Genomic DNA, 25139 nt, shown 5'->3' on the forward strand with positions numbered 1-25139 from the left:
AATCTTTTTTTGGGGTGATTTACTTCGCACTGCTGCCTTTACACAGTGTTTTTTCAAAATCTGTTGATAGTGTATTCCTTTTAGCACAGCATGTTTTACAAATCTGCTGATAGTGTATAACAATTATGCAGTTTGGTGACCTTGTCCCAGTACTCCTCTAGTCTCTACATTGCATTCTGGAACATTTGACCCATACGAGTGGGGCAGAGAGATTTGCCATTGCCAATTATATTACCTAAACTAAAGGTAGAACAATGCTCCATAATGAGGGCTGCATGGTTTCTCAAGGTACCAAGGTGGTATAGTAGTAGCACGCTAGCGCACTAACAGTGCAGGCATCGGAAGAGAGGTCCCACTGCACCTAGGTGAACTCAAATCAAGATCCTGCACACTGAGTTGAGGTTGCTTCTACCCCACCAAGAGTGAGATTAATCAATGGTGTAAATTATTAAGTAACACCCCAATCAGTCATACAGCCCGGGGGAAGAGGGTTAGGAATTTGATGAATGGATGGGAAAGGTGTTTGTGTTGTGTTTGTCTTTTTGTCGCACAATATTCTGGGAAATCATCAGCACCCTGTTGTGGGAGGAATAGAAAAACATGAATATGTATGACACGGATAACTTTACTTTCTGTCTGCCCCAGTGAGACCCAAGTTGTACATATCTAAAAATGTTCAGTCTAAAAATGTTACGTTTGCAAAATAGTACATATAATTAACCTTGGGGTGAAGCTAACACCCACAGTTCTAAAAAAACAAAAAAAAATATTAGCCTGTAATGCCAAATTGGGTGGTGTATCTGCAGTCTTCTTGGATTGCTCCATCCATCTTCTTGGGTGCCTGCCTAAGTGCATGAGTGTGCAGGAGAAGAGAAGGCATGTGGATTGTAAAACAGAAATGATTATCATCATGATATTGTAGATTCAAGAAATATGGAATGGAAGGTAAGCTTCATGAGTAGTGTACCAAGAAGACTAGGAGCAAGAGCAAAGACCTTTGCGATCATTCACCAACCATCTCAGATAAGTGTCAGCATGTATCGGGATGACGAAACTCGCAACTGTCATGCTCAACATAACATTTAGCCTTGTGCACTGCATAATGTGACATTATCATCCATCACATGTCTGTCTGACTCTAGTTTCCTACAACACGTCCCCCCACCCGACCACATAGGTTCAAGTTTGAGCCAACCAACAGGCACACACAGCAGCATTACATTTCCCAAATCAAGTAATTGACGCACCTCTCACTGCCAGTCCACAGATTGGAGTAGGCCTCTTATCAACTTCCTGGAAATCAACAGGAGTGATGTGAGGATGAGTATAACTTTTTTCTTCTGGCAGTTGTTTAAGTTGTCAAATCATGCTCTGATTCCTTCCATCATACTCCAGACCCTGATTAAAGATTATTTTGTCCAACTCCATACCAACTGTTCCCGAGAGTCAGTCTCACGACCGACATGTAACTGTTTAACAAGAGAAACATTTAGTTTTTTTTTACTTTCTGGACTAGAATTTTGTTTGTTAGGTAAAAGGACTGGCCGGGTCTTCTTTGAAAAATGTGAACCAGAAACCAGAGCACCAGAAAACAAAGCAGTGTGAAAACGCCGACAAACACATTTCGGCAAGTGTGAAAGGGGGGAAAAAAAATCACCTTCAGGAAAAATATGATCACCAATCAGTGCTTAATTTGTGCTTGTTGTTTCCGGTACGGAGCACCTGCACTTATTTTGGAGGGCTGGCGCTTATTTTTCTGCCTCAAGCATTTACTGTGAGCAAAAGACAAGTATGGGAAAGACGGAGGAAGAGAAAAACAAAAACGCGTCACTATGCGAGAAAACAGAAAGCTGCAAGAGTGAGCTGAAGGGGCAGGGAGCGACTGTAAATGGATTAGAGAGGCCTGAGATGGCTTCAAGTTTACGCTGCCTTGGTGTTCTGTGTTCGCACATTTAATTGCAGAAGCCGCATGTTTACGAGGAGAGCTTTGGGCACCTGCATGTTTTTATTTACAAATTAAGCACTGTCACCCATTATTATTTTTATGCCACCAACATTGTAAATCGATCACAACACAAACACAAGTCAGCGTAATACATTTAAACAATATAAACACCCACTGTCACTATCTGACACCACTAGACATGATGAGTGGCATTAACCATCTCAATTCTCAACATTGAAACAAGTGTCCCTCATATCAATCGTTGAGGCATATATATAGCATTACTTAATCTGTTCCTATGATGCATAGTCGCACATTGCTGATCCTCTTTGATTCAGGAAACGAAACATACATTGGCCAGTAAGTTGTAAATCAAATATCTGGGGCAGTCCTGCTATGGGACAAAAGAAAGGATAGGCACAGAATAGAGGCAGGCATTGTCTCTCAAATCTCCTTGAAGTTATTTTGGTGGGTTTGGGGGCTTCTTCAGTGCACACTGGTCCAACTACAACTCGGCCATACATGTGCCTAAAACCGTTGCGGTTCATTAGTCATTTAGACCAAAAAAAACAATATACAGTTATAATGCTCCCACAGCTAGCTCCTTTTTTTCCTCTCTCAAAGCTGTTCATGGAGAAAGTAGAAAGCTCTGTGGTGGCCCAGGTCCAGTCATCTAGTCAGGGAAGTGGAGTTCATCCTCAAACTCTAGTGGTTCACCCAGAAGTTGGCCAGCTAACACACTACCACTATCATGACCTGAGACCGACCAATCATCACCCTCATCCACCTCCTGTGCATTTATAGGAATGCTGTAATTTGGTGGTATAAAGTGCTGATTAATTTCGATCATGGTCAATCAACGTTTTGGGGCAAGAGACTGGTCCTTCTCGCTGTCACAACTGCACCAGCTGCACTGAACACACAACCAGCAGACATACTGGCTACAGAACAAGCCAGATATTTTATTGCTAGCCTGCTGAGCACTGTCCATTGGAGCTTCTTCCCATACCAATACACCAATGGGTGTTGATCCAGATAGACCTCAGTTGAGTCATCAGGTAGACCTAGACCATCTGCTCAATAGTTATTGGTGCTCTACCTTGCTTGAGCTCTTTTGCCTTTGCCTCTGCAGTGGACTTAAGCCCTGCCTTTAGAAACCAATCAAATGCAGATTTTGGGGCTGCTGCTCCTGTTCCTGTTGTTGTTATTGATTTTGGCTGCTGTGAGCCAACAGCACTATCTGCAGTCTCTGTGGAAGTTGTAGGCTGCGTCAAAGAGCTTCTGCCCTTGAATGGGCCTCTAATTTCCAGTGGTTCTTTTTCTAGGTCTCTGGCTTGCTCAGCAATCCATGTTTTGTAGGTTGAAACATCCCCATCTGAAAAAGGAAGGAAAGTTGACAGTAATTGTTTGTACCGTGGGTCAAGAATTGTGGCACAGGTGTAATGTTTGGAGTACTATAACCCTCCCAATACACTGTTTGCAGAAAACAAATGTGAAATACCACCAAACAACATTTTGTTATCTTTAATCCAATGCCATCCATGGTGTTTCAGTTACACAGACACCACAAATCGTTTTTCCATTATGCACCCATGACTAGTACTGGGCCTGCAGCTGGAAGTCCTATCACATTAGCAGGCTATGCCACTTAACATTAACATTCAGTTTAATGAATATTGCAGATTTACAAAAAACATGGAAAAAATGTAGCGAGCTGTTAAACATTCTTCCTTTGTAGAACAAAAATTACAAGTACAAATATTACTAGGCTACAAATGCAGGCCACCCACCAAAAATAAAATGTAAAAATCCAATAAAGGAACATATATATCCTGGGGCATGCCCCCTATCAAACAAATAAGTTGTGGAACACACCCTTATACAAGTGTTTTTAACTTACTGGTGAAAACTCATACAACAGTCCTTAAATCCAATGATATAGCCAGGAGATAAAAGAAAAGTGATCATTCCAGTAGGAAATCCAGGTTAAAAGTGACCAGGAGATAGACAAACCATTAAAAGGAGCCTGCTGGACAGGAACAGGAAGTTGGCGCCTCTGGGGCACTTCCTGAATTAAAAAAAAAAAGAAGAAAAAAAGTACTCCTTGCTAAACAATATCAGCGAGAACAGTCAATTAAAGAAGATTTTTCACTCGAAGTTGTAGATTTTAGCTGCTTCAGATTCACCAGGTTGCAGCAGCAGTCGATTGTGCTCACTTGAGCTTGCCTACATCAAAAAAGATATGCTGGAAGTCAATGGCGCGGCCCTAACACTTGAGTGGGTAAAAAAAAAAAAAAGAAATCTTGTTTGTGATCACAAGAGAGCGGAACTCTTCCGTCTCACATCTCGTGCAGCGCGAATTGACTGAGCATGTCAATGGGGAGGGGTGGAGGAGGGGTAAACGGAACAAAACTCCGCTACGTTGCGGAGTCTATTAGTAACTAAGCGTTCTCCGCAGAGTTGCTGAATTCCACAAATTGCGCGAGCAGAGTTTTTTGCCCAGGCCTAGTTATGCAGGTAGGTTTGACTTTAACAAGTTCTAAAGAGTGGTCGCGTATCTTGTCACAACGATAGCGCACAAGACCTGCTTGACACATTTAAATAAATGTAACAGCAGCAAATAATGGCTAAGAAAGAAGCAAATTATGTCATACTCAACATAGAAAAGTTTTTTTTTTTACAGTGGCGGATATACCATCTGCTGTCTGGTTAATTCATGGGGTCATTAATCTGCCTATTTCAACACTCCAATTTACCTCGTGTTTGAAGCTTCTTCCAGTAGGCAGATATGAAAGGCTAAGAGATAGTTACATCCACGAGGTGTGGGAGTTGCCCTTCTTGTACAAATGTTTCAATGGCATAAGAGTTTTTTCTTGGCGGAAGTGAGTGCAAGACTTCTGTGAACCATTCTATGATTTGTAAACAGCTGTTCTTGCGCAGAGCATGTAATTCAGTAGCAAACGTAGTGTGTTATCTAAAGGGAGTTCCTGTCTCTTTGATTCATCCAGCATTTCAGGTGCTCTTGAATGGGAGTTATGTGGTTCTGAACAAAGAATTATTGTGTAATGCTAGCCAGAATTGCCTTAGTAGTTTTGGTTGCCCAAATTGTCCCCTTTTGCGGTAATGTGCTTCCCCCCACAAATGACAGATGAAAGTAGCCTCATTGCTACTTCAAATTTAAAGTTTTACAAGCTAAGCAGACTAAAATTTGAATTTTTACAAGCTAAGTAGACTAAAAGCTCTTTTGTTTCAAAAACACATGGGGCTTACATCTGCCCATGAACCTATGCTCTTCAAGTGGCAAGGTCATCTGCAGAGATTCAGTCCCTTTTAAATACTGACTTTCCAAGATATTTCTGTGAATTAATTGGGTGAAATTTTAACGCTTCCAACAGTGCTGGGATTGTACATTTCTTAAAGGCTGTTGGCTCCTGTTTTGTCAGCACTTTTTCCTCTGTATTCGGCATAATACCTTTAGCCTTACACTCTATTTTCTCAAGTGGTTTAGGGGATTCCCCATCACTTTGGCACTAATTGGTTGCATTTTGCTGTTGCTATTCCTCCTTTTCAATGGCTGCCTCATCTCAGCAAGGAGGACTGATGGTGCTTCCACCAGCCCAACTGTTGTGATTGCATGATGTAGTGTTTCAGCGCACCACTCGTGGAAGAACTGGTGTGCAACTCGTCTACTTAATTCAGACTCGTTTTTAACTGTTTGCAGCCCATCTTTCAGTGCTTATGGTGCCCTTTCGAACAAGCACCGGAATTGTCTTACTACACAGTGCATACATTCTTTGAACGTTGATCTGTTGATGTTCTTGCTGAGGGCTCATTACCAGTCATGCACATTCAGATTCCATTTGCTACAGGAGGCCTCCTATGAGACTCCATTTGTGGATCAAGTGGCTCTTGGTGCTACAACACCTGGCACTGCACAGGATACTACTGTCTCAGTTGGAGCCGATCTGTATACATTTTTTTTTTTTAATGGCTCTTGTCCAGAAAAAGACAACCTGTAGTAATTATATGAAAATGATTTATATTTATGTTCAATCACATCAAAACACCTAACTGTAATAATCTTAAAACATTCCGAATGGTGTCACAAAACCAGAAACCCAAGATTTATACCATATTATAAAACAATATTTTTTTACTACAATCACATTAAAAGGTTTCCAATATCCTAAACATAAGTGACCTAAAACTGTCATTTGTCAATTATTTTTTTATATATAACCCAGTTCGTATCAAAACGTTATTTTGTTAAGATCACCAGTAGGTCGATGACGTTTCGACCCTCTCACAGATAAGGGGTCTCATCAGGACCAATGATAAAAGGATCCCTATTACGGTGGAATCCCGTACCCAGTTGAAAACAAAACAAACATGATACTCATAGGGGGTCTTTTCACCCCAGTTAAGGTCCTCTGAAAGTAAGGATTTGTGTTGTTGCAAGTATACACCCAGAGCCCTGTAATGGCTCACAATACCATTGTAAGGTGTTCGGGCATATCGGGTTGACGAAGTCCCAGAACAGTGCCAGAGAATGATTCAAACTAATGCATGGGTACTCGCAAACATTATCTCAGGAGCCACAAAGTTAGGTCTGTGGTGCGACCGAGGGCCGCATTGATGCTAGCAGTGTGCTGATCAAAGGGAGGAGGGGGCTGTGGGTGGGGAGGGTTGTGGCGTTATGGTGGCGATAGGGGGCAGCAAAGCATATAGATCTAGTGGCTGAATCTCACAAAGTGAAACCAGAAAACCTGGCATTAATCCCTGCTTCCCAACTTTACCAAACTGTGTGATCCTAGGCAATTGTTTTATTTCACGTTCCCTTCTTTTTCTTCATTATTGTATGTAGGAGGACCTCACAATGCATGACTTTGGTATGTGCACTGTGCAAACCCTTCTCCTGTGTTTGATTTAATAAACTATAAAGTTGTTCATGTAGAATAGCAAATCAGGCCAATCAAAGAGTGCAGATAACAACTGACTTGCCTCTTAGTTCACTATTGGCATTATTATCAAGCTGGGGGTAAGAATGAATGTTGGGGGTGGGGGAAGAATGAAAGTTTCTGAATTTATGTTTGAAACCTTCATTTTAAAAAATACTTCTCTATGGACTGTTAGATTTAAATGGTTCTGTGTGTAAATGAAATACACTTTTTGAATTTTTAAGAACACTCATAGTTATAGACATTTGCTGTAAGCATTCTTAAAGAATGAAAGTGTTCCTGCAGTTAAAGCGGTGCAGGACAAATTCCTTACTTCCTTTCCTTATCTTCTATCATGTTTAAATAAAGTGTCCCTCGTTAAATGGAGTAAACGGCAGCCTAGTACTACTGCTGCTCTGGGGGCCGCATGTAAAGGCCAAAAGGGCCGCATGTAAAGGCCAAAAGGGCCGCATGCGCCCCCCGGGCCGTACTTTGAGTATCACTGAACTAACGCCTAGCCTGACTGGCATTTCATGTCCGGTTAGTCCCAGATTGGCACCGGAAGATTTCCAATACATAAAGGAATGGCTGTGTTGGATGAGGAATCCACCCGAACGAGCACTCTGATGTGCCGAATGGCACCATATATGCCTCCTACTCCATCGAGGATGCTCTCATCCTGGGCTCATTACCACTCATGCACATTGAGACTTTATTTGCTACAGGAGGCCTCCTATGAGACTCCATTTGTGGATCAAGTGGATCTTAGTGTTACGACACCTGGCACTGCACGGAATGCTGCTGCCTCGGCTGGAGCTGAAGCACTGGAACATGAGTGCACTCTCACCTTCCTTGTCAACGAACTGATTTAATCACATCTGCCGAAGTGGGGTCTTTCCTGGATTCCATTACCCTTGATGAAATTGGCATTTTTTCTTTTTTTTGTTTGTTTTTTAAAGACCACGGTTACTGTTAAATTGATACATTTTTAAATTATAAATTGACCTGCTTTAATTTGACCCGCTTTGGTTCTGTTGGCTTGTCAACATAGACATTTAATTTTATACATTTTTAGCTTGCATTTAATACATCAATACATGTAAATATGGTGATTCTACTTTAGACTTTGTTAGGGACCTCTGAGCTTTGAACCATCAATGGGGAGGGTGTTGTGAGGTTACTTTAGCAAGTACACTGGCCCATTATTTTAGCTTAGGCCTGCAGCTTGTGCCCTTTTATCTAGATATATGCTGTTTTATTTTTTCTATTATTTCAGCAAAGGCTTCATTTTAGTGGAGATGTTTTTACAATTTTATCAGTTGCGGCTACGCGCAGAATTATGTTATTCTCTTCTCGACACAATATTTTCACTCTGTACTTTAGCCAAGGCTGAACGAGATAAGTTTACGAGTTATGGCCAGCACAAAGCGTTCATCATGTCCCCGACTCTTTTACATAGAAATGTGTTGTCAGGGCAGTTTCTCAGAACATCTGATGTTTTATTATAAAACACTCACTGCACCCTTTATGTTAGAGGGGATTTCCAGCCAGTTGCCATTGAATTCCACACACCGACTTTGCAGATTCTGGCAAGATCTGACACCGCCTCTGCCTATATGTTGGAGGACTTTGTTGACCAACAGACCCCTTCTTTACCTACAACCATAGGTATGGGGAATGGGTTCCTTCGGTTGGGGCCTGATGGGCAGATTAGGGCTTACACTGCCATGCCCTTGTATAGAATATTAGTAGTGCAGGTAGAGATTCTAGAACTTTTATTGTGACAGTATAGTGAGACTTTTCCTATGTTTCACTTTCCTCATCACTGATTTGCTTTTATGTGTTACCATCCTCATAATTGCAACAGATGTCCTTTTACATAGAATGCATTTGATTCAATAAAACTTATTGAACCTAGTCCTGCTTCAGATTGTCTTTACCTGTATGAGATGTGTGACTGAGAGAAAGGTCTAAGATCTGTTCCACCACAGTTTCCCTGAGAAATCTAAGAAATTGTGCGAAGAGCTGCCACAAATCACCTTTACCCTTGGGTTCTGGTGAAGTGCTGCTAGATAGCCAGAAGGGTTAGCCCAACAGCTGTCACTAGCCGTAGGATCAGACTCAGTCCCCGGTGCTCAGCTGTGCTGTGGCCAAAATCCAGCAGTCTTGTTACAATAACAGGAATGATATGATAACAGGAGTCTCTTTACGACTCAAGCACTGAATATATTCTGTAAAAGGGGACAAAGTTTTTAAAATAAACCGAAGATACACACTACAGCTTTTTGTCTCCCTAAACAATATGGCCGCCATTTGGGTGCATTGCGTGCGTATGACGTTGTTGCGGCCTGCTAAAGGGACCCAACTGAACTGTTTGTGTATTTGTGGAAGACACCTTCTATTGCTACAGCGCTCCTCTGTTAGCAACCAATGCCTTCAGTTGCTATGAGGCTTGGGGACTACTTGTGCCACTGCACACGCGATGCCGATCCTTATGCCGATGCACGTGCTGATGCTCGTGCCTTGCCAGCTCGATATACCGGCAACGTGCCTTAAATTTAAAAATGGCAAGCACCATAGAATCCTTCCATCCTTGCCACAATTGATGTCCACAAGGATCCTCATTGAGTGGTCAAAATGGATAGATGAAATCCTTGTGAACTCTGAACTGCCCAAAAACTTAAGAATTCACCCAAATCACACGCTGGTACACTGAAACAGCATCTGAACATGAATGTTCCCTCCTGGTTCTTAGTCTCTCGTTGCCGAAATATGGTAAGTAATGAAGACCACAATAATTTGATGAAGTATAAACGTTTTCATGGAGCATCCAGTAGGTGAAGCACCAACAGCGACTAACTCTTCTAACATCTTAGAATGTAAACTGAAAATACATAGAAATATGAGCCTATAGGAGAAAATATACATAACCATCATAAAGGCAAAACTAACTTGTTTATGGAACACAGAGCTTGGATTTATGAATAATAATTTACTATAATCTAGTTGCTAGGAGAGGAAGTGGGGAAGTACGTGAGCAAGAGAGCAACACTAACGGGGACTCTGACCCAAAGCCTGTCAGATCCAAACACGGATGTCCCCACCAGGTTTAGCCAAACACGTAGGCTGTGTTTGTGATTTCGTCTATGGTCGGAGTTAAAGCACTAGTTAATTTGAAAGGCAACAATAAGAAATGACTTCTAATATGAACTCGCACTCTGTCATGGAATGAACGTGTTGGTTTCTAGATGTGCCTTTGAATAATACTCTGATGTGAGCTCGAGTGGGCAAATTATGGCTTCGTATAAGGGAGGAGAGCGTGGGGTGTTACTTTTGTAGTAGCTAGGTGCTTTTTAGAACGTTTTTGAACCTAGTGATAAAGGGACCGCTATGGCGTTTTGTTTATTTGTCGTGTGTCATGACGGGTTAGTTATGTTGTCTTGTCACTTAGGTGTGTCCTAATTAATCCAGCTCAGGCTACAGATGTGATGTTAGTAGGGTATAAAAGATAGTTTGTAGCTGAGGTTAGTTGGAACAGAATAAGAAATGGCGCTGTACCTGGAGCAGTGCCACCTCTGGCCATTTCAACTAATAAACTCGAAGAGATCGATTTCGTCCCGTTTCACTTCGGCTTTATATGCCTGTCAAGAGATCGTTTTCATTTGCAACAGACCCTTTCTAAAGTCGACCGTTTTCAATGTTAAACTTCCTCGACAAACTAACATATTTTTAATGGGCTTTTTGTGTTTTGTGTGCGTTCATCGCCTTGCAGTTTGTAAAAGTAGTCAGGAGATGGCGCAATAAGCTTTAATACGCTTAGAGAACCGGTAATAGAAATCTGTCGAGGTCACCAAAATAGCTTATTGTATCAGTTTCTGTATGTGTTGGATAATGCGGCATCTGCGCCACGTCACTCAAACAGTTCAGATTCATAATGCATATAGCCATATTTGTCTCAATTTAGTCTGACGTCACCTGTTGCAGCCAGTGACCGAATTGTGCTTCTGGTAGAATCTATTCACACATGAGGCGCACCGTAGCAATGTGGCAGTACCTGTCGCATCCCAAATGCTGTTCTCACTGGGAACTCCGAATAACTCTGGGCATGTTAGTCAATGTTTAGTGGACATTCATTGTGGTTGTTGCACTAATCGGAATACTATTTCTGCGTGACAATTAACCGAGCACCCGTGGCAGGATTTATTTAGAGAGCTCATGGCGAAAGCAGCCTTATCCAAACCTGGCACATTAAAATATTTCAGTCTAGCGTGCCAATGGTGCTACTTCAGTCACACGAAGTTGACTGGTATTCTGGGCATGTACGAAAGTAGTATTTATGTGTTAGGTGGGATTAAAGACAGGGCCCTGTTTAAATCATGCACTCATTTTTCCAGAAAAACGCTGGTTTTTGCGAAAATAAATGTAGCTGCATCAATCGGCAACAATAATGGATCAATATTTCTTCGCAGGCATAACCGACCTTGCATTACATTACTTACGCACTGGACTGAAGCAGCATAAATCTCAATTCTATTTAAACACTTCAGTCTTTTATAGTTGTATAGTGTGCTGTTTGCGTTCTTGCACTCGCTGCGCACGAGTGATTACTGATGCCGTATTCGGTAGAAGAGTCAGGAAAGGGCCGTACTGCTGCTTCCTCACTCTTCACACTGCATCCCGCCCAAACCCACCTATACCATCCAGCCTGCACTCATCCCCGCAGAGCTTCCCGGGGGAAGCATAGGCTGAGCCGCACCTTCCCCCAGGACCCTTCATCGTGAGGCGATCACACTCTGTACTCAATTAGTGAAAAAGTCTACTTATTGGGACAGGAGTGTAAATCATAACAAAATCAACATTTATAATCACATCAAACACATTAACCGTAACCCCCTTTTCCTCCCCACTATTCTTGCACCAGATTGCATCACATACTCACCTTACCTCCTTCCATTCCCAAATCCTCCTCATTTCCTTTCCCAAACATCCTCCAACGCATTCTCCTTCTTTTGCCTCAGACATTCCATTATACTCCTTTATTCTCAACCCGCCCAACTTTCACTGCCCAGGAAAACCTGTTTTACTTGCCCCACCCCAAGCTACTGGTGCAGTTCAACTCAGCATGCGCCTTTTCCACCCCACACTCGCTCATTCCACAGCTGTCCAATCAAAGCCCTCAATTCCTACATACAATTATAGCTACATAATTAGACCCATCCGATTGGGGAAAAAAGCTACATTTCTCTCTTCTTGATGCCCACACGTGCCACAACCTCAATGTCTTTTGTCGAACAAAAAACCCTCATTGTCCGGTTGGGTTTTCTCCTGTGCTTGTCACTAGCAGCATGCTTCGCCGCTCCCCTCCATTTCCTATGTCATTCAAATTCTGTCCATACCAGACAGTTCCCCGCCAGTTTGTTTCAATAAGTCCAAGTGCCTTTGCATGTGTTGCAGTACTGTCAACCCAGGCAACCTCACCAAATCATTCTCTCCCAAGTGGATAACCAACATGTCTGGGCAACCCCATTTTGGAACCATGGTGGCCAAAAAAGGCAACAAATTGCTCACCTCATTCCTCTCTTCCCCCAGCATTGCACCTCATGCCTGCTGCTAGGCAATCCCAGGTGTTCTGTCTGTATATTTGACGTTCCACGTATGTAGCCACCCAGTGAATAAACAAATGGCCTACCATCTATGTCACCGCCTAGCGTCTCCTTCAGCTGCTCACACGCCCTACTGTAAAAAGAGTATATTAGTGTCCTGTAATACAAAAAAACACAATCAACCCACCTCTTGCGCTCCCTCATGTTTCACCTTCTCACGTATCTTCCACAGCATCTTGACTTCCATCTACCAATTTTGCGAATTTGATCAAAACTCCACTCCAGTTGTGCAGTTGCTGCCCCGATCCCAAAAGAATGAGTTACAAAACCCACAGTATTCAAACCCAGCCTCTTCAAGGCTATGTGCAATAAAGCCAAAAGCTGAAAAGATGTGACCTTGTTCCCTCTTTCGTGACAAAATATTGCCTTATGTCTGTGTCCTGGCCACAATTGAAACCGGCTTCCACTCGACCACCCTCATTCAGTCGTATCCACTTAACCCTATCTAGCTGGTCTGTCTTGGATTTTCGCAGCCATATGCACACTTGCTCTCGTTCCAAATGCACTTCATCATGTTGCTCTTCATCATGTTGCACTCCCACCTCCTGTCCCTCTCCCAGCAGCACAGACACTCTAAATGCCCCAAAAAATCCAAACCATGTACAACCTGAACAAGGCAAATTTGAATGCATCCGGTAAACACCACAGAACATCAAGCAACAAATCTAAAGTAATGGTTTCACACAGCTCTCTGCTCCAAGTACCTCTTTCTTTTCCCCATCCTGTCAACATCCTGCTCAGAATATCATCCCTCATTGGGTCGAAACCCTACTATTGCTTGCTATAAAAAGACAAATCTGGCAGCTTGCCAGCAGTGGTTCAGAGCGATAAGCCTTTGTCAATCCAAAACAAAATGTTTCATCCGTCCTTCCATTTCACTGTTGTCCTGACTCAATGGCCTCCCTTTTCTCCCTTCAAATGTTTGGAATTTGCTCCATGTGAGCTGATAGTTCCCCCTGGTGGACTCCGCTGAAGACATCTGCACCAGCCTAATCACTCTCACCCTCCCCCCCTATTCTCAAATTTATGTAGGAACTAGTGTCTTGCTCTGCTCCTGGTGCCAGGCTGCAAAAATGATCCCACTTTGAACGAGACAATGGGTCAGCTGTAGTGTGTGCACGAGTCGCACGGGATCAGCCTTGAACACAATATTCAACCGCAAACATAGCAACATGATACAACATAACAGCCTAATTACCCTCAAGTCGCATGCTTTTTATCTGTTGATCAATTCGACCACTGTAAATGGCACCCTCAAATTGCATACCCAACCAGGAAAAATCTTCTGGGTGTAATGGCAACAGCCGAAAGCATTTCGCCAACTCCAACCCATGACCGCAATGCCTGACCAGTTGGCTGGCATCCTTCACTGACACATACACCATTCTAGTATCCTCCATTGCAATTGAGTCATTCAATGAGGATCCCTCCCACCTGGACAAGTGATGAATCAACCTGTATTCCCCTTCTTGTTTCTTGGGTACCACCCCCAGCGGTGAAATGATCAAATCAGTCAAGGGCCAATCATAAAAGGGTCCTACACTCCTCCCTTTTGTGACCTTCTGCAGTTTGGCTACCACCACTTCCAATGCTGCGTTGGTTTACTGCAAGTTGTCAGCCCACCTCCTCTCCCTGGTACCCTGGTAACCAACCCTTAAACCCTCCACAAAGCTCCTCTCCAATCCTGCAGCTGTCTCCTTGTCCAGGTATACTGGCAACCAGGGCTGCAAACTTTCAACATTAATTGGAGTAGAAGCTCTTTGGACCAACGGGGCCCTACTGTCATTACCTGTAGTCACCTTCCAATGCCCAGAGGGGCTTGCCGTTGAAAAACACTGTGTGATGGGATGTCACCTTCCACATTTGGAACATTCATATTAAAAGTTTCAGGGGTGTCTGGAGCAGAAACCCCTATTGAAACTCCAACAGGCCCCTGAACTCCCAACTGCCACCATACTCTTTGGCATGGTACCCACCCCTTGTTGGACAGGATGTGGTTGAAAAGGCTTATGCGTGATGGGCAGGCTACTCGCCGTGTGGATCGAGGTCATCGATTGCGTGGATGACATCCACAGCTGTGAGTAAACATCCGCCCTGGGTATGTCAGGATTGACCCTAGCCAGAAATTCCTCATCATAGCTGGGCCAAAAATAGTCCCCAAAATGCATTTGTGCCTTCCTTATGTTCATAGGTTTAAATAAGGAAATAGCCCTATCAGGGTATTTTGTACAATAAATGCTGGCGTATATTAGAAAGGCCAAAGTCCAGTTTTCCATAGAATGTGAACTCTGGACTGGCGCGCCAGCTCCCAATCTGCTTCCTTTGACCCTTCTTTCACCTGTATGTCCCTGTGTAACAGTTTAAACACATCAACATAGTCATGCTCCCATACTATGTTCTTTGTCTTATCAAATACATGTGACCCATGTATGGCAAACTTTTCTTACATCCACCCTCTTTGTGCTAGATACCTCCGCCAAAGTGTGCCGACTCCGTCTGGACCCTTACACCATCTTCCACTTTTTTGTCCTGTTTCTTCTAATTCTGCCTGTCTTGTCTTCTGCCGCTTTCCATCTCACCCTCACTTACTACTTTTCCATCCCCTACCCCTGTTGATTTCCATGTCTTAACACCATTCCCCCCAAACTTGAAGCTCCCATGCTGACCACTAAACTTTCCTACCTGCCGATAACCCTGTAGCCTCCTTTCTCGGTCTGCGGCTTCCTTTGCAAGCTTCCTTCCACTGCATAGATGTGTCTTCGTAGTCCGCACTTGACTTCTGTAAGACACAAACTACAGAGACTGTTGTATCGCATCACCCCAAACCTTCTGACACCTGTCGCCGTACACCCTCCCTGTCACGCACTTCACCGTCCTCAGACTCATCGCTCCAGTACTCATCATCCAATTCCAAATCATTCGTGCCCATGTTAATTTCAGTCATCACACGGTCCGTTCCCTCCTCCACTCTGCTTGCTTTGGTAGAAAACAAAGCAGCAGCAGTTTGGCCTGAATGATCCCTCGTTGATTGGAAGGCCGCCAAATACCCTCCTTAGTGCTTTAGACCAGTGTTCCAGGGGCATTGTGCTGCCCACTGGTGTCCCCAGCCATCTGCCAGCCTCACCGGCTTGCTTCGCTACACTAACCACCTGGCTGTTCCAACCAGGCAGGTCTCCTACACCACCGGACCCACAATCTGCAATAGCTCCTGACACCGGCACTGTGCCTCCACCCTCGTCCAGTATCTGCATCCATTAATCTCCCCTCCCCACCCACCTTACTACCCACAAAGGTCCTTGCCTCACGACCTGCCGATTTCCCCCCCCCTCGGTCTTCTTTGCTTGTCTCGCCTGGTCTGCCACTGTCTCCCTGGCTCTGCAAAGGTGCTCCCAGCACAGTTCAGTCTCCTCAATCAATCTGCGTTGCTCGAGAATCCTGGCTTCCAGGTCAGTTCCTTGCCACCTCGCTGCCTGACTGCTCCCCAGCCCTGCTGGCCTGTCCTCACACCTCCCTCCTGGTGCTTGCTGCACCTCCCTGAAGGTTACTGCGTGGTCACCAGGCCCTGGCCCAGCCCTACAGGCCTCATTTATGGCCACCCCATTTGCCTCCTCCAGCCTGCTTCCTTTTACACTGTAGGCCAGGGACCGTGTCCTGTGCACCTGCTGTGGCCCCTCCTGCTGCCCTGCATGACAAGTCTAAAGGGCCTTCAGATGGCAGGGGCCGAACAGCCTCCAAGGTCTCTACATTTGAATTCACTGTCTGATCATTAACCTTGATATTAGTTTACGCACCCCTTTGGCCTGCTCACCCACTGCATCTGCAGACATGGATGGCTTCAGTGTAGCAGGGAGGCTCTGGCTCCTCCCTGCAGCATTCTTGTTCAGCGCATCAGGTGACTCAATCCTTCCCCTGCCTGCCCTGCCTGCTTCATCTTTGATTTACCCTGCAGCAGTAAGCATGCAGCCACCACTGTGGCAACTCCGCTCAATGCAGCCTAGGTCGACCTGCTGATACCTATCCAGCCCTGGCCAAGGACACCAGCCTGAGCAGGTCGGCATGTCCGCCCACACCTATGATGAGGAACGCCTACTACACCACAGCCGCCTCATTTGCTGAGTCCATGTTGCACGCAACACAGAAGCCAGCCTTGCCAAAATAAAAAGCCCAGAACCACCCAAGCACAATACACTGCAAACTTGATACGCTGCCTCCAAATATAACATGCTGCCTGGTGGTGTGGAAGAAGAGTCGAGAAAGAGCTGTACTACAGCTTCCTGACTCTTAAATAACTTCCCAATATATCTCGCCCAACCCGAACTCAAACCCACTTATCCCGTCCTGTCTGCGCTGATCCCCATGACCCCAACGCTGTGCCTTAGCTTCTCCCAGGACCCTTCATAGTGAAATGCCGTCTGGCACATAACTACCAGGCAGATACACCAGGGGCATTTTTATTCGCTGCCATGTAGCACACAGACCAAAATATTAGAGGGGAACTTTGGCACAGGTGTCATACAATCACCCCTCCTCCGACATAAATTTGGGCAACTTTACATTCCTCCTTAACTTTAATTGAACAAAGTCATCACAAAAATCCTAACATTTCACTATTTGAAAACACATCATACTGATAGCTTTCAGTCCAATTGGGACCTTTCAGACAAAACTGTTTTTTAGGTGAATGGGGGGCATTGGATTGCTTTGCAGATGGTATCTTGTACGACCATCCCTGTTTCCTGAGTCATGGGAGGATGAGCCAGGTGTGTGACTCTAGTCAGGGGCCCCAGGGGATGCCATAGGGGATACTACCCTGGGCTAGGGCTTTTGGGGTCTCCTCGCTGGTCTGGTGCATTGGGCAGTGAAGATATGGGGCGCCACCTTTGGGCATGGGGGAGATAGACCTTGGGGTGTGGGTGTGTCATGGAAACTCCTCTCACCAGCTTGAAAACCAAGACGTTTTGGGTAATGTCCGCATCATTTCGCTTAGCGGTCATCATAGTGCCCCTTCACCGCAGGAGAGTCCAGGAATGGCATTTAAATACCAGTCTAAACTTGTTTCCTGGAATTTCACAAACACCTTGTCTCCAGATCAGAGGCTGGATTGGTGGGCTTTTTAAGCAGTACTCACTTGGATGTTGGTACTTACTTCTCTGTGAAAGGCTCTATCATCGTAGATGGAGCATGGAGTCCATTCTGGGTAATGTGGGATCTTGTCAGTCACATAACTTCTTATGCTGGCATGTCTGGGTGCTCGTCCTGTGGTGGAATGGGGAGTTTGTTGATATTACCTGAGGAATGGGTAGATGGCTGGTTCCATTGGTTGGTGATTTTCAAGTGTGATGTGTATTATCTTGTTAAAAGGGTACATGAAACGGTCCGCCTCCCCTTTAGCTTGGGGCCAGCATAGAGTCACCTTGCAGTGGTGGATGCCCCATGACTGTAGGTAGTCAGTGAACTCCTGGCTCTGAAATGGCAGTGATTGTCTGTTTTGAGTTCTCTCATTAGACCGTGGATGGCAACTATCTTCTCAATCATTGGGATAACCTTGGTGGCAGCTAGAGACCCTACCAGCTCTATTTCTGGCTACTTATTATAGTTGTCGATCAAGACGAGGGGGGTGGGGAGGCACCTGAGGTCCAAGCTGGTGCACTCCCAGCATTGTTGGGGGGCCTGGTTGGATGAGTATTGGGGCTGGTGTTTCCGGGGGGCATGCAGCTCCACCATTAATAGGACCTCACTGTAACCTCTACCACCTCTTCCATTGGAGAGAACCACACCTTTGTCCTGAGCCGCTTCTTTGTTTTTACCATGCCTTAGTGACCACAGTGTGTTAGCTGTACTGCTTGTTCTGTCTGGGATCACCAGACGGGATCCTCATAGCAAAAACCCACTCACATCCGTCATGAGTTCATGACCCACATTGAACAGCGAGTCAAGTCTTCTTTGCGTCAGGGGGTCCTGTGGGATCAATGTCCTTTGAGTGTGAGCCACCTTTCAGACTGGGTTACCAGTATGGCTAGTTGTAGGCATTCATCTTTCTGTCGCCATGTGGGTGGCATCAGGGATAGAGGCAGTGGCCTTGGCCTCTCCGTAATGTATTAGCTGTATTCCTCTGATATTTCCACGTCATCTGCTTCATTTTGGCACTGAGATGCCGTGACAGGTAGTCTGCTGGATTGTTGGCACATGGTCGATATTCTACCTGGCAGTCATACTCTGCAACTGGAGCATCCATTTTTCAATGCTGGGTGGAGGATTGGATTCCGATCCTTAGAACACGTGTATGAGGGGCTTGTGGTGACTACAAATGGATGGCCATAAATGTACAGATTAAAATGCCTGCAGGCCCAATTTATGGTGATTGCTTCCCGTCCAATTTGTAAACACCTTTGTTCTGTGGCAGTGAGTGACCGATTGCCATATGCCACTGGGGTTCAGACTCCCTGGTGCTGGTGTTGTGTGGGAACAGCTCCTGACCCCTTTGGGCTGGCGTCGATCGTAATAGTGGTTGGCTTTGATGGTTCGAAGTAAAACAGAGTGTGTATCCTGAGAGCCTTCTCTTAGTCTGTTGGAAGGCTTCTATCGACGTTATACCGAGTGTCCATTGGGTTGTGGCCTTTGTGAGCTCTCATAGGGGCTTTGTGAGGTCTGCTATGACCCTCCGTAGTAGTTCACCATTCCCAGAAAGCTCTTGCTTCTGACACACAGGTCAAGGGAGGGGCCTCTTGTACATTTCACCTTCTCTGGCTCAGGACGCACTCCCTCTGATAATGTGTGGCCAAAGAAGCTGATTTGCTGCTCCAGGAATTAGCACTTTTCATTACAGAGTGTTAGTCCTGAGTCCCGGATTCTCTGGAGCACCCCTAGCAGGTGGTGTTCTCTCATGGACTTGGCGAATATCCGGATGCCATCACTGACACCCACCAATCCCATGAGCATCCCTTGAATTGTATTTTGGAATACTAAAGCAGGGCTTGATATTCTGAAGTTGAGTCTCCTGTAGCGTCGGAGGCCCACTAGGGTGGAGAACGTTATGTATCTTGAGTTTGAGTTTGGGTGTAGGGACAGCTGGTGTACCCCAAGCGCAGATCCGCTTTGGGAAACTGTTTTGCTCAGTTGAGCTCCCCTTTGATGCTGTCTACAGTGGGCGTCAAATGGCATTCTCGCTTGATCACAACATTTGGGAGTCGCATGTCGACGCAGATTTCTCCGGGCTGCTTTTGTTTCTTTGGTACAACTATCTGGGATAACCATGGTGTGGGTTTTCGATTATCCCAACACACTCCAGTTTGTCTAACTCTTTCTCCACCTTAGGTCTGAGGTGGAACTCATTGCGTCAGTGTCTTCACTCCCCTGGCTGAATGGATTGGTCAATGTGCAGCCGCATGATTTTGTCCTTCAGGCAGCCAGTGCCCTTAAATACATTCCAGAGCTCTGTCATTGTGTTGGGCAGCTCCTCTGTTTGCATGCTAAATGCAAATGAGGTGAGATCCAGAGGTGCCGCTCCCTAGCATGCCATGACCTCCGTCTGCTGTGTAGACGATGGTGTCCATGCTTGTATCTCCTTGAGATGTACTGATGACTTAAAACTCCCAAGCCTGGGCAGTGGCTGGGAATGACCATCCTGGCTTTCGCAAGTGGGGGGGGCAGGTTTGGCAGTGCATGATAGGTGTATGTCGATATGTGATCTATGGAGGCTCCGCTGTCGATAGCATCAGTGACTGTATGTTGGCCCACGTTCAGTTTGCACTGGGAGAGAATGCTGTGTGGTGCCAGCGGGTCCAAACGCAGAGACGATATACGCGATGAATTCAGCATTGTCATAGACATTCATGTGTTCTGGTCCACTCATCGTTTTGGCAACCATGTGAACAGTTTCCTTTGAGGTTTTGCAAACTTTGACGAAATGGTTGTACTTGCCGCATGCTGTGCATTTTCGCTTTGGGTCTCAAATGTTCTCTTTGAAGGCTTGTTACTGCGTTGTGGTTAGATTGTGTTGGCTGACTTTCTTCACTGCTCTGTTAAGAGCAGCTTCCATAAGTGTCATGCAAATGTTTGATAGTTCCTTTCATCTCCCTAGTGCAGAATGTCTTGAAGTGATTTTTCCGGCTCTTGGAGTATAGTTTCTCTCAATTTGGATGCTGCACAGCCCTGAGGGATCTGACCTCTAATATCCTCTTGCTCATAGAGGAACCCGCATGTACTTGCAGGTTCGTTGAGTCTACCATGGAAAAGTCTTGTCTGAAAATAAACCTCTCATTTTCCCTGTTCGCCGTTGGTTCAAAGGGCGTATTTACGACTGCGACGAGTGTGGTGTATGTCTTGAGTGTTGCCTCTGTGAGTGTTACATATATTTTATGAATATTGCTTCTTCCTAGGTGTAGCAGGAGGGTGCAGCATCTGCACCTTCAATGTAAAATTGGAGGTTTAGCCTGTGCCCTCTATAATGAATGGCTCTGTGGCAGGGACGGTGGACATGCTGGCACGGTGTCAGTGGTGTGTGGCTGAGAAGTATGTTGTTACAGGACTCACCGTGAGAGTGGCGAAACCTCTGGGCATAAGCACTATTCTCGCTGGAGAGGTGAGATAGCTGGCTGGCTGACTGATGGTGTGCAGTGTGCGAGCTTCTTCAGGCTCCCTTTGAATGCCTGACTCTTTTGGCATACAGTTGCTTTGGGGAGACTGTGTCTTAAGGGCATGTTTTCTAGGGCTGTCCGACGTACTACTGTCACTATCTGCTAGTGGGGCACCCACGTCTTGAATGCAGGGTGGTGATCAAATCTTGTCTCCAGGCCAGGGGAGTGCGTATGCCTGTTATGCTGCAAGTTATTCATCTTAAGATATTAAGCAGACATTTGAAATACCTGTATGTAAATTGTCCACACCAATCCTAGTTGGTCATGACAGGTAGCACTATCACCTCAATTCATTCCTAAGCAGTAAGTAATTATAATTGTCTTGTAATAAAATCACATTGGCTCACAAATATCTGTTGTCTTTCATACACACCACACCCCCCTGCAAGTCCATGAGGTTTTAGCCTGAGCCAAGCAATGTTTCCACCTTGGACCCCCTGTACCACCCTCAGCCAATGCATTCCTACAGAGCTATAGTCAAATAAGTAACCTTTTTTTTTCCTCAAAGATCTACTTGGCTCACCAATAATGATATTGATCCTAATAAAGGGTTAAAGACTCTACACGACCTGTATGTAAATTGTCTAAGATTAGTAAAATTTGTCACAAAAGGTGCCACCAATCTGATTGTTCTCACCTCAATGCGTTCCTAGGCAGTTAAGTCTGAATAAGTAATCGTACATGTCCTATCAGAAACTCGCATTAGCTCACAACTATTTGTTGGTTTTCAAACACATTACATCCCCTACAAGGTCCATGAGGAGTTAGCTTGAGCCAACCAACGATTCCACCAAAACTTGTGTCCACTGTTCTACCCTCAAGCCAATGCATTCCTAGGGAGTTATACACAAATACGTAACCAACCTTTCGCTCTAATATGATCAACGTGGCTCACCAATTTTCATATTGACCCTAATAAAGGGAGTATCCTCTACAATACCTATATGTAAATTGTCAGAGCCAAGTAAAATATGGCACCAAACTGGCCACCCTCACCTCAATGTATTCCTGTGCAGTTAAGCCCTCATAGGTAATGATAGGTCTCTTACAGGAAAATTGTATTGGCTCACAACTATGTGTGTTGTTTTATAAACGCACTACAAGGTCAATGAGGAATTAACCTGAGCCTAACCAAGTAATGTTTCCACCTATGCTCACCCTTAACTCAATGCATTCCAATAGAGTTATAGACAAATAAGTAACCATTATTTTTCCCTTGAAGATTAATTTCACTCACCAATTTTCAAATTGATCCTAATAAAGGGAGCATATCTCTACAATACTTGTATTTAAAACGTCTGAGCCGATGCACCCATGTAGGGCTACTCTAGGCTAACGATAGTTTTAACCGATCCAGTAAATAATAATTATATTCTTGAGTTTAAGAGGTGGTGTGCACAGCATACCTGCTTTTGGAAAACAGGTAATAGCAAACTTGCTATTCCACAGCGAGGCAAACAGTTCCTATCACGGTTCTGCAGCACTTGAACATAAACACCAACAGCTGAAGGCCACGTTTCTAAACCTACAAGAAAAAAAACATGTTTGACACATGCATGCAGTTCAATCATTTAATACATTACTGTTGGACCTGGCTTTTTGACAGGGACATCCCCAAACTTTTTGCCTCCTTCCTCCTATTTTTTCTGACCTGTTGTTGTTGGCTTTTGACCTCTGGGCACTTTACCACTGCTAACCAGTGCTAAAGTGCATATGCTCTCTGGGTAAATTGTACTACTGATTGGTTTATCCATGATTGACTATTTAATTTACTTGTAAGTCCCTGGTAGAGTGCACTACATGTGCCTAGGGCAGGTAGATTTAATGCTACTAGTGGGCCTGCAGCACTGGTTGTGCCACCCACTTAAGTAGCCCCTTTTCCTTGTCTCAGGCCTGCCATTGCAAGGCCTGTGTGTGCAGTTTCACTGCCACATCGACTTGGCATTTAAAAGTTCTTGCCAAGCCTAGAACTCCCATTTTTCTACACATAAGTCACCCTTAAGGTGTGCCCTAGGTAACCCCTAAGGCAGGGTGCTATGTAGGTAAAAGGCAGGACATGTACCTGTGTAGTTATATGTCCTGGTAGTGTGAAACTCCTAAGTTCGTTTTTACACTACTGTGAGGCCTGCTCCTTTCATAGGCTAACATTGGGGCTGCCCTCATACACTGTTGAAATGGCAGCTGCTGATCTGAAAGGAGCAGGAAGGTCATATTTAGTATGGCCAGAATGGTAATACAAAATCCTGCTGACTGGTGAAGTCGGATTTAATATTACTATTCTAGAAATGCCACTTTTAGAAAGTGAGCATTTCTTTGCACTAAAATCTTGTTGTGCCCTTCAATCCACGTCTGGCTAGGTTTAGTTGACAGCTCCTTGTGCATTCACTCAGACACACCCCAAACACAGGGTACTCAGCCTCATTTGCATACATCTGCATTTTGAATGGGTCTTCCTGGGCTGGGAGGGTGGAGGGCCTGCCCTCACACAAAGGACTGCCACACCCCCTACTGGGACTCTGGCAGACAGGATTGAGCTGAAAGGGAACTTGGTGCATTTCTTAGAGACTCTTTGAAGTCACCCCCACTTCAAAGGCACAACTTAGTATAAAACAGGGCCTCTGCCCTACCTCATCAGACACTTGCTGGTGAAGAAACCTGAACCAGAAACTACATCCTGCCAAGAAGAACTGCCTGGCTGCTCAAAGGACTCACCTGTCTGCTTTTCTACAAAGGACTGCTGCCTTGCTGTTGGCCTGCTACCTTGCTGAACTCTTGCCTGGCTGTAAAAGTGCTCTCCAAGGGCTTGGTTAGAGCTTGCCTCCTGTTCCCTGAAGTCTCAGGACCAAAAAGACTTCACTCTTCCTCTTGGACGCTCCGTGCGCTGAACTTTTCGACGCACAGCTTGTTCCGCGGCAAGAAAAACGCCGCACGCCGACGCTGATCAACGCGACGCCTTCGGGACGACCGAAACTTTGAAGCACGGCCTCGCAAGGACAACGCCGCCCGACTTCGCAGGAGAAATCGACGCGACGCCTGCCGTGAGATCAAAACTTTGACCCACGGCCTCGCAAGGACAACGCCGCCCGACTCCGCAGGAGAAATCGACTCCTGCCGTGAGATCGAAACTTCGACGCGCAGCCCCGCAGAACGACGCGCAGCCGGAAAACAAGCAGGAAAATCCACGCACAGACCCGGGACATCTGGTAATCCCCGCGACCCACAGAAAGAGACTGTCCGCGCGCCGGAAAACGACGCCCGACTTCCCCGCGTGGAAAATAACAACGCAAGTCCGTGTGTGCTGGGGAGAAATCGACGCACACACCCTTTTTCCACGCACCTCTTCCTTTGTGGCCCTCTGAGGAGATTTTCCACCAGAAACCAGGTACTTTGTGTTTGAAAGAGACTCTGTTTACTTACTTAAGACACTTTATATCACTTTTCAGTGATATCTTTACAAATTCATATTGCAACTTTGATCGTTTTGACCTGAAGATACCCAGATAAATATTATATATTTTTCTAAATACTGTGTGGTGTATTTTTGTGGTGTTATGCTATGGTGTTGTATGATTTATTGCACAAATGCTTTACACATTGCCTTGTAAGTTAAGCCTGACTGCTCGTGCCAAGCTACCGGAGGGTGAGCACAGGCTGATTTTGGATTGTGTGTGACTTACCCTGACTAGAGTGAGGGTTCTTGCTTGGACAGAGGGCAACCTAACTGCCAACCAAAAACCCCATTTCTAACATTGGTGATCAGCGGTGAGGATAGGACTTGTTTGTGCAGTGACATACAGTAGCTAAGTATTTCACTACCTACCCACAGTTGAAGGTCAACTTGATTTTTCATCTTTTTTGGCTCTTGGTTCTCTGATGTCCTCCTGGATATACTATTGATATTTTGGACTTTGGATTTTGGTTTTTACTGATAAGATCTTATCAAAATGGGATTGTGTAC

General features: G+C 45.1%; 1 protein-coding gene and 1 long non-coding RNA gene across 2 annotated transcripts in view; one reads left to right on the forward strand and one right to left on the reverse strand.

The window, feature by feature from the left end:
• The window catches only part of LOC138268253 (melatonin receptor type 1B-B-like), a 128111-nt gene that overhangs the window by 71121 nt on the left and 31851 nt on the right, over positions 1-25139 (forward strand). The window lies entirely within an intron of this gene.
• On the reverse strand, positions 1973-22671 carry LOC138268254 (uncharacterized). The gene is made up of 3 exons (XR_011199965.1): positions 22588-22671; positions 15228-15338; positions 1973-3320 (listed from the first exon to the last, which is right to left on the reverse strand). It is a non-coding gene; the product is annotated as an uncharacterized lncRNA (long non-coding RNA).

This window comes from Pleurodeles waltl, chromosome 12 (assembly GCF_031143425.1).
Source record: "Pleurodeles waltl isolate 20211129_DDA chromosome 12, aPleWal1.hap1.20221129, whole genome shotgun sequence".
Classification (NCBI taxonomy): Eukaryota; Metazoa; Chordata; class Amphibia; order Caudata; family Salamandridae; genus Pleurodeles; species Pleurodeles waltl.